Source organism: Homarus americanus, unplaced genomic scaffold (genome assembly GCF_018991925.1).
Source record: "Homarus americanus isolate GMGI-L3 unplaced genomic scaffold, GMGI_Hamer_2.0 scaffold5461, whole genome shotgun sequence".
NCBI classification, from domain to species: domain Eukaryota; kingdom Metazoa; phylum Arthropoda; class Malacostraca; order Decapoda; family Nephropidae; genus Homarus; species Homarus americanus.
This window is the reverse complement of record NW_024716760.1, coordinates 138,288-155,000: the sequence shown is the minus strand read 5'-3', so window position 1 is coordinate 155,000 and position 16,713 is coordinate 138,288. Positions and strand designations below refer to the sequence as shown.

General features: G+C 46.9%; 1 protein-coding gene across 16 annotated transcripts in view; it reads left to right on the top strand.

Annotated features, from left to right (window-relative positions):
• LOC121858501 (titin-like) overlaps positions 1 to 16,713 on the top strand; it is a 152,402-nt gene that overhangs the window by 638 nt on the left and 135,051 nt on the right. For 6 of the 16 annotated variants that reach the window (XM_042354948.1, XM_042354950.1, XM_042354952.1 and 3 more), the window contains exon 1: positions 330 to 349. The exons of 1 other annotated variant lie outside the window; for it this stretch is intronic. The gene's annotated coding sequence lies outside the window, so the exon portion shown is untranslated. Of the gene's footprint in view, positions 1 to 327; positions 350 to 551; positions 674 to 16,713 lie in introns of those variants that run through there. 9 more of the 16 variants (XM_042354944.1, XM_042354946.1, XM_042354951.1 and 6 more) reach the window with 4 other exon arrangements.

Here is a 16,713-nt window from a genome sequence, read left to right as displayed (position 1 = left end):
GAAACCATTACATGTTTCTATCAATAAAGTTTGTGGAGCTTCGTGTCGTGAATATCTGGGGTGTGTGGTGGAGGAGGTCCTTCATCCCCCCTCCCCCCCCCTGCGAAGGAGGAATATAGATGTTTTTGGGTAAGTTGGTGCAGTAATGATGGCGGGGGCCAAGTGACGTCATGAAGGCGGCAGTGGTCCTATCCTACCAGACTGACGTCATCAAGACCCCCCTCCCCCCCCTCCCCTAACTGATACGAAACGGCCGACATCCCCGGCCGGGCTGGCTCGTTGGGTGCCGACTCTTGCCTGCCCTGCCGATCCTGTGTCGAGGAACCTCAGTCTAGTAGAACGCCGGCTGGTGAGCGGTGCTTTGTGGTGCTGCTGTTGTGTGCTGTGTTGTGCTGCGCTGTTGCTGTGCTCGGTCTCTACGCCCACACACAGTAGGAAGATGTGTGTGTGCGTGTGGAACTGTGCTAGCTAAGGTTTTAGTGCCGGGAGATGACGGCCTGGAAAAGCGAACTCAACAGCACTTGGTGTATAGGAGACCCGCGGTGGAGGGAGGACGAGAGTGCAGCTTGGCCGCCCTCAGTGTGGTGTTGCCCCTCGAGCGGGAAGGAAGGAAGGAAGGAAGGAAGGAACTTGAGGAGGACCTTCGAACTACAGTGTGCGTGGTGTCGTTAAGGTGGTGAACACTGACGAAGGTTAACGTGGTTGGCAGGTCATTATGACACAACACAGGTTGTCCAAATACTGCTGAAGGATCTCCCGTCTTGTCGCCTCGTAACATATTTTCCAGGATGGCCGTAACGCACCGCCTCTGTAATTATCTACGTTAACCTGTGCGTGTGTCAGCAACGGTACATTACGTTGTGACTGTAGCTCGTTCATGGTAATAGTGATTGTGTGTGTTAGTTGTGGAGGTGTCAGGCGATGGTGTTGTTGAGTAGGGGGGGGAGGTGAGTGGATAGCGTGGGCGTGGGAAGACCCACCTCGCTGGCCGTGGCTCTGTAGCAGACTCTTAGGTATTGACCCTAACATGGTCACACACACTGGCACACTAACACCTTTCTGGCCTTTAAGCTTCATCGGGTTGATGTTCCAAGATAGATGAGTGAGATTCTGCCCTATAGTAGGACAACGGTATCGATTCGTTTCTGTCTGGATCTGAAAAATCAATAGGAGAGAGAGAGAGCGCCAGAGAGCGAGTGGTTGGGGGGGAGGGGGGAGGTGCCGGCCTGGGCCACGCCTCTCGCCGCGTGTCTTCTCCACCAAGTCTTTCTTGTTTCGAAGCATTTTTATCTTCCCATCGCCTTCACTATTGACTGCACTGCGGGGCTTTGACTAGCAGCCCCTCACATGTCAAGTGCCCTCGATGTAAAAAGGTAGTTCCTCATTGCTGTGCCAGTGTAAACACGCAGGCGTCATTAGCGGCCGCGGTCCTCCATCGCTTGTCCGCAATATGGCTCATAAAAGAGGAAAATAATTCTCTCTTTAATATGAATTGAGTCGAAGCGGAGATAACTAAGGAGAGGAGAGGTGAGGTGGTTGTCGCATGACCTTGTGCTGCCGCCAGAAACACCGACACTCACTTGGTACTCTGTTATGAGGGACTTGAAAGCATCGCCTGACAGTCGCCCCTATAATTATCCTTTAGTAAATAGCTACATCGATATGCGGCATTCATGCACAGGCAGGCGGGTGCATGACACAGTGGGGGATCAATTCTTCAGTCATGCACCTCCTTCCGGATACCCTCAGTGTTATTAGTCATAAATAACTGTTCTACTGCATGATGCCCGCAGTTATACCGCCTCTAATATATGTTGTGCGGCGTGATGCCCCCCCCCCTTCATGCCGGCTCACATGTGAAATGCGGCATCGTGCATAAATTCACGCCGGCTTCATTGTCTGTTATCTCGGCTGAGGCCTATTATCACGCCGCCTTTGACATATCCTGTGTGAACCTGATATTGATGCCGGTTTGGTATCTAATATCTTATATGATAACCATATTTAGTGAGGCTCTAACACGATAAGCGTCATGATATATGTATCCACAGTGCTTTCAACATGATAAGCGACGTGATAGATATAGTCACACTTCCTTTTAGACAGGATAAGTGATATAACATCCTCATCCACAATGTCTCCGTAACGAGATATCCGCCGTGATACCGACGGCCACATACCGTAACATGATATCCTGTATTTATCCACAAACACAAACACCGTAACATGATATCCGCCGTGTTCAGCATAATATATCCACCCTAATACCCTTATCCACACTGTCTCCGGAACATGATAGCCAACATAGTAACCACATCCACACGCCGTAACATGATACCCGCATCCCACACCTTCAAAACCGCCCGGAAGAAGACGTATTGGAAATCCTCGCACCACCGCCACCCCCCCCCCATCTCAAAAACGTACGTGTGTGTGTGTGTGTGTGTGTGTGTGTGTGTGTGTGTGCGCGTTTTAAAAAGAGTCCTTGCTTCGTGTTGGTCGCGATGAATCCTGGCTGGATGAGAGCCTGGTTATATTGGTTGAAGAGTCACGCGAACATGATCCAGTGATGGAGGAGGCAGGAGGGTCGGAACACAGAAGAGGCCAAAGTGTTCTCATCTGCCTCCTGTTGTCTTACCGATATATGGGTCTTTTACCTTACCTTACCTTACCTTACCTTACCTCACCTTACCTCACCTTACCTCACCTCACCTTACCTTACCTTACCTCACCTCAACCTTACCTTAACTTACCATACCATACCTTACCTTACCTTACCTTAATACCTGGTAGTGTCAGGTGGTTTGGGCCTTGCATTTGAACTTATACAAAATGGCCTTTTCCTGACCTACACCACGTGGTTTAATCTTACCTTGTGCTTTCATCTGGTCTACATCAAGTGCGTTGTCCTGACCTGCACCAAGTGCGTTGTCCTGACCTGCACCAAGTGCGTTGTCCTGACCTGCACCAAGTGCGTTGTCCACCAAGTGCGTTGTCCTGACTGCACCAAGTGCGTTGTCCCTGACCAAGTGCGCTGTCTGACCTGCATCATTTGCGTTGTCCTGACCTGCACCAATTGCGTTGTCCTGACCTGCACCAATTGCGTTGTCCTGACCTGCACCGTGGTTTAATCTACCTTGTGCTTTCATCTGGTCTACATCAAGTGCGTTGTCCTAACCTGCACCAAGTGCGTTGTCCTGACCTGCACCAAATGCGTTGTCCTGACCTGCACCAAGTGCGTTGTCCTGACCTGCACCATTTGCGTTGTCCTGACCTGCACCAAGTGCGTTGTCCTGACCTGCACCAAGTGCGTTGTCCTGACCTGCACCAAGTGCGTTGCCCTGACCTGCACCATTTGCGTTGTCCTGACCTGCACCAAGTGCGTTGCCCTGACCTGCACCATTTGCGTTGTCCTGACCTGCACCAAGGCTGTGGTCCTGACCTACACTAAGGGGGGTTTTGATTCATCATACGCTTAAGTGCCTTGTCCTCCACTCACACTAAGTGGTGTATCTTAATTCTACACCTTAACTTCATCTCAATGTAATAACACACACCAAGTGGTCTTAGCCGCACACACCAAGTGGTTTGTGCGGTCTTAACCTCACACACCAAGTGGTTTGTGCGGTCTTAACCTCACACACCAAGTGGTTTGTGCGGTCTTAACCTCACACACCAAGTGGTCTTAACCTCACACACCAAGTGGTTTGTGCGGTCTTAACCTCACACACCAAGTGGTTTGTGCGGTCTTAGTGGTCTTAACCTCACACACCAAGTGGTCTTTAACTCACACACCAAGTGGTCTTAACCTCACACACCAAGTGGTCTAACTCACACACCAAGTGGTCTTAACCTCACACACCAGGTGGTCTTAGCCTCACACACCAAGTGTGTCTTAACCTCACACACCAAGTGGTCTTAGGCCCCTCACACACCAAGTGGTCTTAACTCTCACACACCAAGTGGTTTCTTAGCTCTCACACACCAAGTGGTCTTAACCTCACACACCAAGTGGTCTTAGCCCCACACCAAGTGGCCCAACCTCACACACCAAGTGGTCTAGCCTCGCACACCATGGTTCTTAACCTCACACACCAAGTGGTTTGCAGTGGTCTTAACCTCACACACCAAGTGGTCTTAACCTCACACACCAAGTGGTCTTAACCTCACACACCAAGTGGTCTTAGCCTCACACACCAAGTGGTCTTAGCCTCACACACCAGGTGGTCTTAGCCTCACACACCAAGTGGTCTTAGCCTCACATACCAAGTGGTCTTAACCTCACACACCAAGTGGTCTTAACCTCACACACCAAGTGGTCTTAGCCTCACACACCAAGTGGTTTGTGCGGTCTTAACCTCGCGTATACAGTATACCGGTGTGTCGAGCTTCCCCTGGTAGTTTGTCGTAAGCTCACAACACCCTGTGATTTGTCAAGACCTTTCACTAAAGGGACTTGACCTTAGGCTGCACCTTGGGGACTTCCTCCTCCTCCAGGTGTGTCGCTTGTACTCTGACTCCTGCTGTGTCACTCATCCCGTTTCATCTGCTGTGTCACTCCTGCTGTGTCACTCCTGCTGTGTCACTTCTACTGTGTCACTCCTGCTGTGTCACTTCTACTGTGTCACTCCTCCTGTCTCCTACTCTGTCACTTCTACTGTGTCACTTCTATACTGTGCCATCTACTGTCACTTCTGCTGTGTCACTCCTGTCTCCTACTGTGTCACTTCTGCTGTGTCACTTCTACTGTCACTTCTACTGTGTCACTTCTATACTGTGCCATTTACTGTCACTTCTTGCTGTGTCACTTCTACTGTGCTGATTCCCACTGTGTCACTTCCCCACTGTGTCACTCCTGCTGTGTCACTTCTACTGTGTCACCCTTGCTGTGTCACTTCTACTGTGTCACCCCACAGGGGCCAATTTCTACTGTGTCACTCCTGCTGTGTCACTTCACTGTGTCACTCTATACTGTGCCATCTACTGTCACTTGCTGTTGTGTCACTCCTGTCTCCTCTACTGTGTCACTTCTGCTGTGTCACTTCTACTGTGTCACCCTCCTGTGTCACTTTCTACTGTGTCACCTCCTGTCTCCTCATTATGTCACTTCTACTGTGTCACTTCTATACTGTGCCATCTACTGTCACTTCTGCTGTGTCACTCCTGTCTCCTACTGTGTCACTTCTGCTGTGTCACTTCTACTGTGTCACTCCTACTGTGTCACTTCTACTGTCTCCTACTATGTCACTTCTACTGTGTCACTTCTATACTGTGCCATCTACTGTCACTTCTGCTGTGTCACTCCTGTCTCCTACTGTGTCACTCCTGCTGTGTCACTTCTATACTGTGTCACTTCTACTGTGTCACTCCTGCTGTGTCACTTCTACTGTGTCACTCCTCCTGTCTCCTACTATGTCACTTCTACTCAGTCACTTCTACTGTGTCACTTCTATACTGTGCCATCTACTGTCACTTCTGCTGTGTCACTTTTGCTGTGTCACTTCTGCTGTGTCACTTCTATACTGTGCCATTTACTGTGTCAACTCTGCTGGTGCTGTGGAGATGATGACGTGTTTTACAGTTAATTTATTAGGCGTTTCCCGTGTGCTTTGTTGTCTATGTTTTCCTGTTCTGAGACGGACATGACTTAAGGGGTGAGGGAGAACTTTACAAGAGGGAGGACTTTAGGGGTGAGGGAGGAATTTAGGGGTGAGGGAGGACTTTAGGGGTGAGGGAGGACTTTAGGGGTGAGGGAGGACTTTAGGGGTGAGGGAGGAATTTAGGGGTGAGGGAGGACTTTAGGGGTGAAGGAAGGAGACGGGTAAGGAAAATTTGCGACATTGAAGCCCGAGTTGAGGACAGAGAGAGAGACAGACAGACAGAGAGAGAGAGAGACAGACAGACAGACAGACTTTTAACCCACTAGAGAGAGAGAGAGAGAGAGAGAGAGAGAGAGAGAAGACCTTTTTACCCACGACTGACCAAGCGGTGGCCGACATACTGCTGCCGTTGCTGTCGGTTGGCTGTCTGGAACGGCCTTGGCAAGTTATTCCTATGCCGACTATAAACTCACCCTCAAGCATCATCACCCTAATACTAGTTCCTCTTACTGTGGTTAATGATTATTGTCGTGATGATGGTCGAGTGAAGGCTTTAATTGAGGGTGAGTTACTTGTGTTTGGAGAACTAGAACTTGGAGGAGGAGGAGGAGGAGGAATGTCTTGAGTGGATAACAAGTTTCTGGTTCTTGCTGTAGAAAATAACTCGTACAGGATGCGTCATATAGATCTGTCGTCCTAAGAATACTCCGCCACAACCTCATTACTACACGCTGGGGGTGACTCATGCTTGGTGTAGGAGGGGGGGTGTGGTTGGTGTAGGAGGGGGTGTGCTTGGTGTAGGGGAGGTTGGTGAGGGTGCATGCTTGGTGTAGGAGGGTAGAGGTGACGGGTGGTTGGTAGAGGGGTGGTTGGTGCAGGAACGGGGTGTGCTTGGTGTAGGAGGGGTGTGTGCTTGTAGGAGGTGTGCTTGATGTAGGAGGGGGGTGTTTGGTGTAGGAGGCGGGATGTACTTGGTGTAGGAGGGGGGTGTGGTTGGTGTAGGAGGGGGTGTGTTGGTGTAGGAGGTGGGGGTAATGGTAGGAGGGGGTGTGGTTGGTGTAGGAGGGGGTGTGGTTGGTAGGGAGGGGGGTGGGCGGTGTAGGAGGGGGGGTGGTTGGTAGGAACGGGGTGGTTGGTAGAGGGGGTGTGGTTGGTAGGAGGCGGGTACTTGGTGTAGGAGGGGGGGTGTTTCTGATTTTCTCTCCCGTGTAGTTAGTATAATATTACGTGGAATTTTAGTGTGTGTGTGTGTAGTAATTTTTATCAGTTGAAATAGTAAGAGATATTAAGTTAACGTGGGTGACGCTTGAAGACTATCAGTACTACTCCTACATAACCTTGTGAGTCTCTGATGTCATAGTCAACTATTCTATACGTACTTGTATCTCTTCTTCCCTCGTCTCTCCCGCCCCGTTCCTCCTCCCCTGTCTCTCCCTCACCGTTCCTCCGTCTCTCCCACCCCGTTCCTACTCCTCAGTCTCTACCATCCCGTTCCTACTCCTCCGTCTCTCCCATCCCGTTCCTCCTCCCCCTGTCTCTCCCACCCCGTTCCCCCCGTTCCGTTTCGTTCCGCCTCTCCTCCAACCACAGAAGGTAAAGGTATTTGGCGTTTTAAAGGCCACAAGAGGAACGTGTTCAGCTGGACGTTCCAATGTAGTATGTCGTAACTCGTGGGATAATTACGTGTGTGTGTGTGTGTGTGTGTGTGTGAGTGAGGAACAGGATATACAGTCATCACCCACTAGGAGAATACTGCACCTTCGTATGTCGTAAGTTCCACGCACTGAAGAAAGAACCAACTTGTTTTTTGTTATATTGAGAGCCTGAGCTATTTTTTTTTTGGTTAGGTTTGGTTGGGATCGGTTGGGTTCGGTTAGGTTAGACAAGATGTGCATAATGTATCACCATGATCCACCATACACCACATTTTGACCCTCACTCACCACACACACCACGCCCACCACACACCACACCCGCCACACACACCTCCGTCGCCACATCTTACGAAACCTACGGGGATTTTCTTTTTTTTACCACACTATGTTCAGCTTGGATGACGGAGCTAACCTTGCGTCGTGGCTTAGTGTGCCGTGAGGCGGTGGATGACTCTCTCCATCACCACCCCCTCCACCCTCCCAGGCACACGTGTTCACTATCCAACATGTCCATGATAACTGTACACATAAGACATACGTTCCTTATTATATATCGTCCTTGATCACCATCGGATACGTACACAGTCACCATACAACACGTACACAGCCACCATCCATACAACACGTACACAGTCATAGTCTACGTCATCGATGAACCAGTAACACCGTGACGTCATAATAGCGTCATCAATACACCCAGTAACCCCGTGACGTCATAGATGTCATCAATGAAGTAATAACCCCGTGTGTCACGTGACGGTAGATCAAGAATATGACAACCACGCACAGACAGGTAGACAGATAGACGTACTGACAGATGCATACATATAGACAGGATAGCCATACATACATACATACATACAGAGACAAAAAGCAGACAGACAGACAGACAGACAGACAGACAGACAGACAGACATAAACTCCGCCATTTCCAACCCTCGAATGACACTTGACAAGAACAATACAAGTCAAGGCTCTACTTCATAAGTCCGCCATTAAAACTTTCTTTTAAGATTGCTTCGTCCTCAGGGAGAGAGGGAGGGAGGGAGGGAGAGAGAGGTGGGGGAGTGAGGGAGAGACGGAGGAAAGGGAGAGACGGAGAAAAGAGAGAGAGAGAGAGAGAGAGAGGGAGGGGGGTGTTTTATAACCCGGGGGGGGGGGGGTACTTACTGCTCCAAGGAGAAATTTAATTCATAGTTTGGCCACGTGTCGCTGTTGTTGTTGTCGTGTTTGTTGTTGTTGTTTTGTGTATGTTCAAAAAGTTAATAATACAAATAATAATAATAATAATAACAATTGTGGTAGTAATAACAATGATAATAATAATAATAATAATAATAATAATTTTATACTGAGAATTGGGTTACATTTGCACCTTGAAGCTTCGAAATGTGTGAAAAGTCAAGAAATCGTATTATTATTACTTAATCCAGACAAACGAGAGAGAGAGAGAGAGAGAGAGAGAGAGAGAGAGTTAGGCTGGGAATTGATGAGTCGAGTGTGTGAGTGTGAGGAGAGGGAGAGTGTGGTGGGAGAGGGAAGGAGTGGGGGTAGAGGAAGGAAGGTGGCAGCAATATAGTGGAGAGGGAATATCTCTTTGTGTTGAGGGGGAGAGAGAGAGAGTGAAGGGGGGAGAGAAATGGGAGAGGAGGGGGAGGAAGGAGAGGAACAGAAGGAGGAGGAGGAGGAGGAGGAAGGGGATGAAGAGGAAGGAAGGAAGGAAGGAGGGAAGGCCGGTGTTGACGTCCTAGGTGTGACCGGTCACTTGTGTCGGAAGTGACGGCGCGGTTTTCCGACGCAGCTACAATTATTTACCATTGACAGTCTCTAGCGTTCCCTCGGCGTTCATTGGGCGTACAAGGGCAGCAGAAAAGGGAAGAGGACGTTCACTGTGACCCTCGCTGTAACGTTCACTTTGTTGGTTGTGGTGGGTGCGTTCCAGGCGTTCACTAGGATCTACGCCGATCAATGCGTCAGCTGCGTATTATTTACCATTCATCGGCGTTCATCCCCTGACCTGACCTAAGTGTTGCCCGTCTCTGGTGCTGGACGGCGGAAGGTTTCTCGCGTCAATACAGTATTATGGTGTCGACGGCCCACTCTAATGGTCTCTCCTAATCTCACTACTGTGCGCCATATCAATTATCTACGCCATTAACGCTGTTTTGAGCGTTATTGTTGGTGTGTGCGTGTTTGTGTGCGTATGCGTATATGTGTGCGTGCGTAAGTGCGTATGCATGTGCGTATGTGTGCGCGTATATGTGTGCGCATGTGTGTTCGCGTATATGTGTGCGAAGGTGCGTGTGCGCATGTGTGTTCGCGTATATGTGTGCGAAGGTGCGTGTGCGTATGTGTGCGCGCGTATGTGTGTGTGTATACCAAGATGGCGTTTCCTCTCTCGTCTTATTTTAACATGTCCTGATTTTTGTTTTATTTCCACATTTCCTCTTCCACTTCCCTCGTTATTCTGACGTTTCTTCATTGTTCTATTGTTTATCATTTTTTCTTCATTTTCACGGTGAAATATCCTCTTCCCTTGGCCTTCATCACCCGAGTCATCACCTAACCTCACCCGAGTCATCACCTAACCTCACCTGCGTCATCACCTAACCTCACCTGCGTCATCACCTAACCTCACCTGCGTCATCACCTAACCTCACCCGAGTCATCACCTAACCTCACCCGCGTCATCACCTAACCTCACCTGCGTCATCACCTAACCTCACCCGAGTCATCACCTAACCTCACCTTCTCACGCCTCACCGTAATTAAATTCATATAATTGAGTTCTGTTTTTTCTATCCAAGTTCATATATATTTTTTGTACGATTTCGCTTGATTTTAAATATTTTACCATTTTTCTTATTTCTTCGTTATTGAGGTTTTTTTTTATATGTTTCGTCTAAAATAGATTTATCCCTTGTTTACGTTTCTTAGTTTTGTGTTTCTCACTGACTTTATTTATTTTATTTTTATTTTTTTATTTTTTTAGCTTTGCGTCTCTGGCCCGATCACTTCGCGGGTTTCTCACTGCACCCCTGAGACTTAACTATCGCCTAATTTTTTTAATATCATTGTTTATCATTTATCTATTATTCTCTGCTTCTTTTACGTAACCAAGATCAATCGTAGGTTCTTATTATCCACTATTTTCGTCTCTTGTTATTCCACCATTTCTCTTTTTACTTTTATTATTATTTTTATCCCTTACTTGACCATCTTTCTCTCATTGCAAAGTACCTGTTGTTGTTGTTGTTGTTGTTGTTGTTGTTGTTGTTGTTGTTTATTCCAGGTGGGTCACTGTGTATCGATCGGTTGTCTAAGTTTCTTACCACAGATAATTGTTTTTTGTTTTTGTTTTTAAGAAATTGAGGAAGGAACAGTTAGGTTGTTGAGCCAAACTTAAGGTGGCCATACAAGACCTGTCACTGTGTGTGTGTGCTAAAGGCGTTTACATTTTGTGTGTGATACTAAAAATTAATCTAATTACTCTCAATTTTTACACACACACACACACACACCCCCAGGGCCGTCCCTAGGAGGGTGCGGGGCCCTGGGCAACTCAGCCACTGCGGGGCCCCACCAACCCCCATGGGATTGTCGCTATGGATAGTAAGATCACGGTTGCCATGGTGGTGTAAGCCGTCAGGTCAGATTAACTAGTCAACAGGTAATGTGTCCGAGGTCACTGGGTCTAGTGCTGGGCCCCGGACGGTCGCCCCTGTTCGCCCTCCCCCAAAGGACGGGCCTGCACACACCGTACACGAACATAAGAATGGAGGAAACTGCAGCGGGCATATTGGCTCATACTGGGCAGTCCCATTTACACCCAACCCCTATCGCTCATATATCCATCCAACCTATGTTTGAAGCTGTCCAGCGTGTTCAAGTTAATGATGATGTTTGGTAACGTGTTCCACTCATCCACTACTCTAGGAGACCACAAGTGAATATCAGGAGACAGGGGTGTAGCGGGTCGTCCTCTTGCTGGGGTAGAAAGGGGTCGTCCTGCTGGGGTATAAAGGGGTCGTCCTGCTGGGGTAGAACGGGGTCGTCCTCCAGCTGGGGTAGAGGGGGTCGTTCTCCTGCTGGGGTAGAAAGGGGTCGTCCTCCTGCTGGGGTAGAAAGGGGTCGTCGTCCTACTGGGGTAGAGGGGGTCGTCGTCCTACTGGGGTAGAGGGGGTCGTCGTCCTACTGGGGTAGAGGGGGTCGTCCTCCTGCTGGGATAAAGGGGGGGGGGCAATATACGTAATGATGAAAGTTTAATGAGATCCAGTAATTGACATTATTTTTACTGGGATGGAAATTTAACCTTGCGTGTATTTTTGTTGACGGTGGCAAGATTTTTATTATTATTATTATTATTATTATTATTATTATTATTATTATTATTATTATTATTATTATTATTATTTTTATTTTTATTATTATTATTATTATTTATTAAGTAAGAAATATGAGGCCTTAGCTTGGAGATAAGAAATTTATTCTTGTGTCAGTCGCTTAAGTGAGAGAAACCCAATTTCTCTCTCTCCCTCTCTCCCTTGTATCTCCCCCTCTCTCCACTTTCTTGAAGGTTTTCTCCCCAGTCTCTCCCCCCTCTCAGTACGTGTCGTCGTGACCGCGGCTGGTGACGAGCGTAGCGGGTGACCGCAGGCATGCGTGTCACCGTGACTCATACTGCCTCCTCCTCCTGTTAATGTTTATACTCCTTCTGTTAATTCTGTTTCTCCTCCTCCTGTTAAAATTTTCCTCCGCCTTCTCTTCCTCCTCCTGTTAATATTTTCCTCCACCTTCTTTTCATTCTCCTCCACCTTTTCATTTTCATCCTCCTCCTCCCTCATTTTCATTTCTTGTTATTCATTGTCTATCGTCATTCTGCATTTCCTCTCATTTCTTCATCTTATTCTTTCCTTCCATTTTCTAATTTATCCAATTTCCCTCTTAACTCTCCGCCTCACTCGGCTCGTTTATATGCCCCTCTTATCCGGAGTCGTTAATGTTTCGTTCATTTGCTGTTTCGGTAAGTTAAAAGTATGTGTGGAATTTTACCTTAACTGGATGACTTACGATAAAACACATTAATACCGTCCAAAAATGGCATTGTAATTACACCTGAGACTCGACCTTAATTAGTTTGTGTTACCTGTGTTCTTCACGTCATTAAATTTACCTTAATTAGTTACCCTTACTTAACTACAGACAAATTTACGATCGATAGTTTTTTTTTAATCTCAAGGTTAATTTGTGTTATGTAAACGTCTATGGTTAAGGTAGAGTCTCAGTGTCATTTAGGTGCCATTTTGTCCATGTTGTGGTTTGGTTTGGTTAGCTTAGTTACCCATCAATTCATGTTTATGCTTCATTTTCTTTCGGTTCTTCCCCTAATTTCTCCCTCACATCTCATACTTCTCCCACACAGCTTCTCCCCTCCCTCTCCCCTCCCTCTCCCCTCCCCTCCCATCCCCCCACCCCCTCCCATCCCCCCAACCCCCCCTCCTTCCACCTACCTCCCGTCGACCCCACCAACTGTGAGCAATTAGTTCTGTGTATTTAATCTATTTTTGTGTGCTGGAATGAGTTATGCAGACAGAGGCGGGGCGGGAGGTGGGAGGGAGTGAGTTGTGTGCTTGAAAAATAACAAATCCGGATTCATAGAGACTCTTAGGTTGAATATTTCTCGTAAGAACGTATACTTTAATGGCTTACGGAACCAAATGGCGTCAAAATCTAGCTGAGACTGTACTGGTGTTATTGTTGTTATTATCATTATTATTATTATTATTATTATTATTATTATTATTATTATCACCTCTCCTGGCGTGACGGTCTGCCTGGTATGTTGCATTATTTAACGTAGGCTATGTCGTTAAGTGAATTACAGTGTGCTTTTTATTCTTTACGGATATTGAACCAACCAGTCAAGCGAGGTTACGACCCCCCACCACCACGACCCACCACCACCACGACCCACCACGACCCCCCACCACGACCCACCACGACACACATACCTAGTGAAAAAAAAAACTTGTCACCAACATGAGTAGTGAATGGTATATTGGCACGGCACTTGATGAATGATAAGTTGTCCCAATACATGCGTAGTGAATGATTTATTACTGCGACACATACCTATTTCTTTACCGCTGTCACTTAACTACTGTCACTTTACCGCTGTCACTTTACTGCTGTCACTTTACCACTGTCACTTTACCGCTGTCACTTCTCTGTCATGTTCACGTCACCTCCGCTGCCTAAACACTGACAGGGTCGACTCGTCACCCTCATATTTTCATTTACTTCAGATTTACCTGCAAAATGTAATTACCTAAAATGTAATCGACTCCTTTAAGTTTAGTAATGAAGTAAAACATTATTAGTTTCAAGAGAATAATTACCTTGAAGAGATAATGACTCCCTTAAAGGTAATGAAGGTAATGACCATTAACGTTATTAGAGGGTTTTAGAAGAGCCATTTTTTTTTACCAAGCCTCTGTGACGTGATCAGTAATTTCCTTCGTTAATCATCAAAGTCACTCTATTAGACGCTGGCTGGGTAGTAGAGTCGTTAAACGGTGAGGTGGCCGTTTATTCTCAGTGGCTGGTTGCGTGCTATCGCCATGGGGAGTGAACGAGGTCAGAGTTGAACGTCATCCCGCCTATCGTTAAGAGAATATTTCGTTTAGTTATGCCATACATAAGGGGTTAAATCATCATACTCAAGGGGTTAAGTCATTATACTCAAGGGGTTAAATCATCATACTCAAGGGGTTAAATCATCATACTCAAGGGGTTAAAGCATCATACTCAAGGGGTTAAATCATCATACACAAGGGGTTAAATCATCATACACAAGGGGTTAAAGACCTTTACAGCTGAATCACGTTATTACGTTAACTCTCCTTGCAACACCTACCTTTGAGGAGAGGATTGCCATACAGACAGACAGACACATACATGGCTTCCTGTCTGGCTGGTAATGACGGGAAAGGCTTGTTTACATTGTCTTCATGGCGCTTACTGGACCGTGTTGTTCCTCTTAATCTCTCTCTCTCTCTCTCTCCTGCTCATGACGTGGCTGATGGCCCTTCATTGGTCTGTGTTCACTCGAGGGTTGTGGATGGTGACGTGGCATTGTGCCTTCTGCCGTCATCTGCCTGGTGACACAGCCTGGCGGTGAAGTGGGTTGGTGGCTTGGTGAATTATATATATATTATTTTTTTCCTCTTTCTCATCTGCCTGGTGATACTGTGTAGTGGTGGTGGTTGTTTTTCTTCTGTCTGATGGTGATGTCACGTGATGCATTTTCCTCCTGTCATCTGCTGGTGAAACACAATCTATCAATAGAATGGATTAGTCTGGGTTTTTTTTTTTCAATTACTTGCCGGTGATTTGATGGTGAGGTAACTGACTACGTTTTAACATCTGTTGGTGACACGGTTTAGTGATTGAGAGGTGATGGTGAGTTATCAAGACAAGTCATCTCCCCTCAAAGCAATCCACTGGTGACATCCTCGCGTCTAAAATTTATAATAAATTTTTTTTTGTTGGTGAACTTTTGTACTTGGTGAGTTCCTCTAGTCATCTGCTGGTGACGCCCTGGTGACGAGATGGCCTGTTGCAGACTCATCCACCTCCCCACTGTAATATCATGAGTGACGGCAGGAAAGCAGTAATTGTTTTGTTTTGATGAGTGTTGTTGGCTAATGAGAGATGACGATGCACTCCGCCTTCATGATAGACGGATGATAACGTTATATGGATGATAATAGATGGATGATAACGTTATATGGATGATAATAGACGGATGATAACGCTATATGGATGATAATAGGCGGATGATAACGCTATAATGGATGATGGGTGGATGATAAAGTTATATGGATGATAATGCTATATGGATGATGGATGGATGATAACGTTATATGGATGATGGATGGATGAATGAGGATCACATCTCCCCGATCATAACCACCAAGTCCTCGAGGCTGAACGAATGTCGATTTTTTGTTGTACCAATCAGAATTTTATTGTGGATGGGATTCTATGTAGTAGTTCAGGTGAGGACGTGGCTACAGCCTACGTGTGGAATACAGTGTTGTGTATTGTTAATCATCTGGTTACTATAGTGGGTTTGAGCCCTTAGAGACAAGGAAGAAGGAGGAGGAGGAGGAGGAGAAAGAGGAGGAGGAGTAGGAGGAGAAATAGGAGGAGCACAGATAAACAGACAGTGTAGGTGGAGGGAGGGTGCAATGTCCTGTTGACGATACCAATGTTGAAGCAACCACTCACAGCAAGCAGGAGTCAAGCAGGGAGTGACTTGTAAGGCTCATTGCTTGTATTTATGTATGTGCTTGTGTGCTTTTGTTGACAGTAACGTGAAACCGCAAAAAATAATAAACCCTCGACCTCCTAAGAATAGTGACGTAATACAGTGTGGCATTCTGGTAATAGTGACACTATTCCCAGTGGCACTAGACTTGGGTGGTCGTTTGAGAGAGTGACACTATTCCCCATGACACGCGAATCGACTGGCCTTTTTATAACTTACAGTGACACAATCCTTTATGGTGACGCTGACATATATATGACCTTATCAGCCATGTAGACATAGTGGAGGAGGGAGGAGGGGGGTACGTGCTAGTGGAGAGGGTCTTGTAGTAGCTCTGTGACCTGTGACCTTAACTTAAAGATGATGCATTGTTCAGTGACTCGCCATGGCTACTTAGAACCTTATGATATTGTGGTGTTGATAGTGCCACCAAATGACCTTTTATGATGTAAAGGGGTGGTACAGTGCTTCATGATAAGGGGTGGGACAGTGCCTCATGATAAGGGGTGGCACAGTGCTTCATGATAAGGGATGGTACAGTGCCTCATGATAAGGGGTGGCACAGTGCTTCATGATAAGGGATGGTACAGTGCTTCATGATAAGGGGTGGCACAGTGCTTCATGATAAGGGGTGGTACAGTGTTTTATGATAAGGGATGGTACAGTGCTTCATGATAAGGGGTGGGACAGTGCTTCATGATAAGGGGTGGGACAGTGCCTCATGATAAGGGATGGTACAGTGCTTCATGATAAGGGGTGGTACAGTGCTTCATGATAAGGGATGGTACAGTGCTTCATGATAAGGGATGGTACAGTGTCTTATGATAAGGGATGGTACAGTGCTTCATGATAAGGGGTGGTACAGTGCTTCATGATAAGTGCGGGGACAGAAGTCATGATAAGGGTGACAATGCTTCGCCATGATAAGGGGGTGGACAGTGCTCATGATAAGGTGGTGTACAGTACTTCATGATAAGTGGGATGGTACAGTGTCTTTATGATAAGGGATGGTACAAAGTGCTCATGATGCAAGGTGGTACAGTGTCTTATGATAAGGGATGGTACAGTGTTTCATGATAAGGGGTGACAGTGCTTCATAGATAAGGGGTGGACAGTGCTCATGATA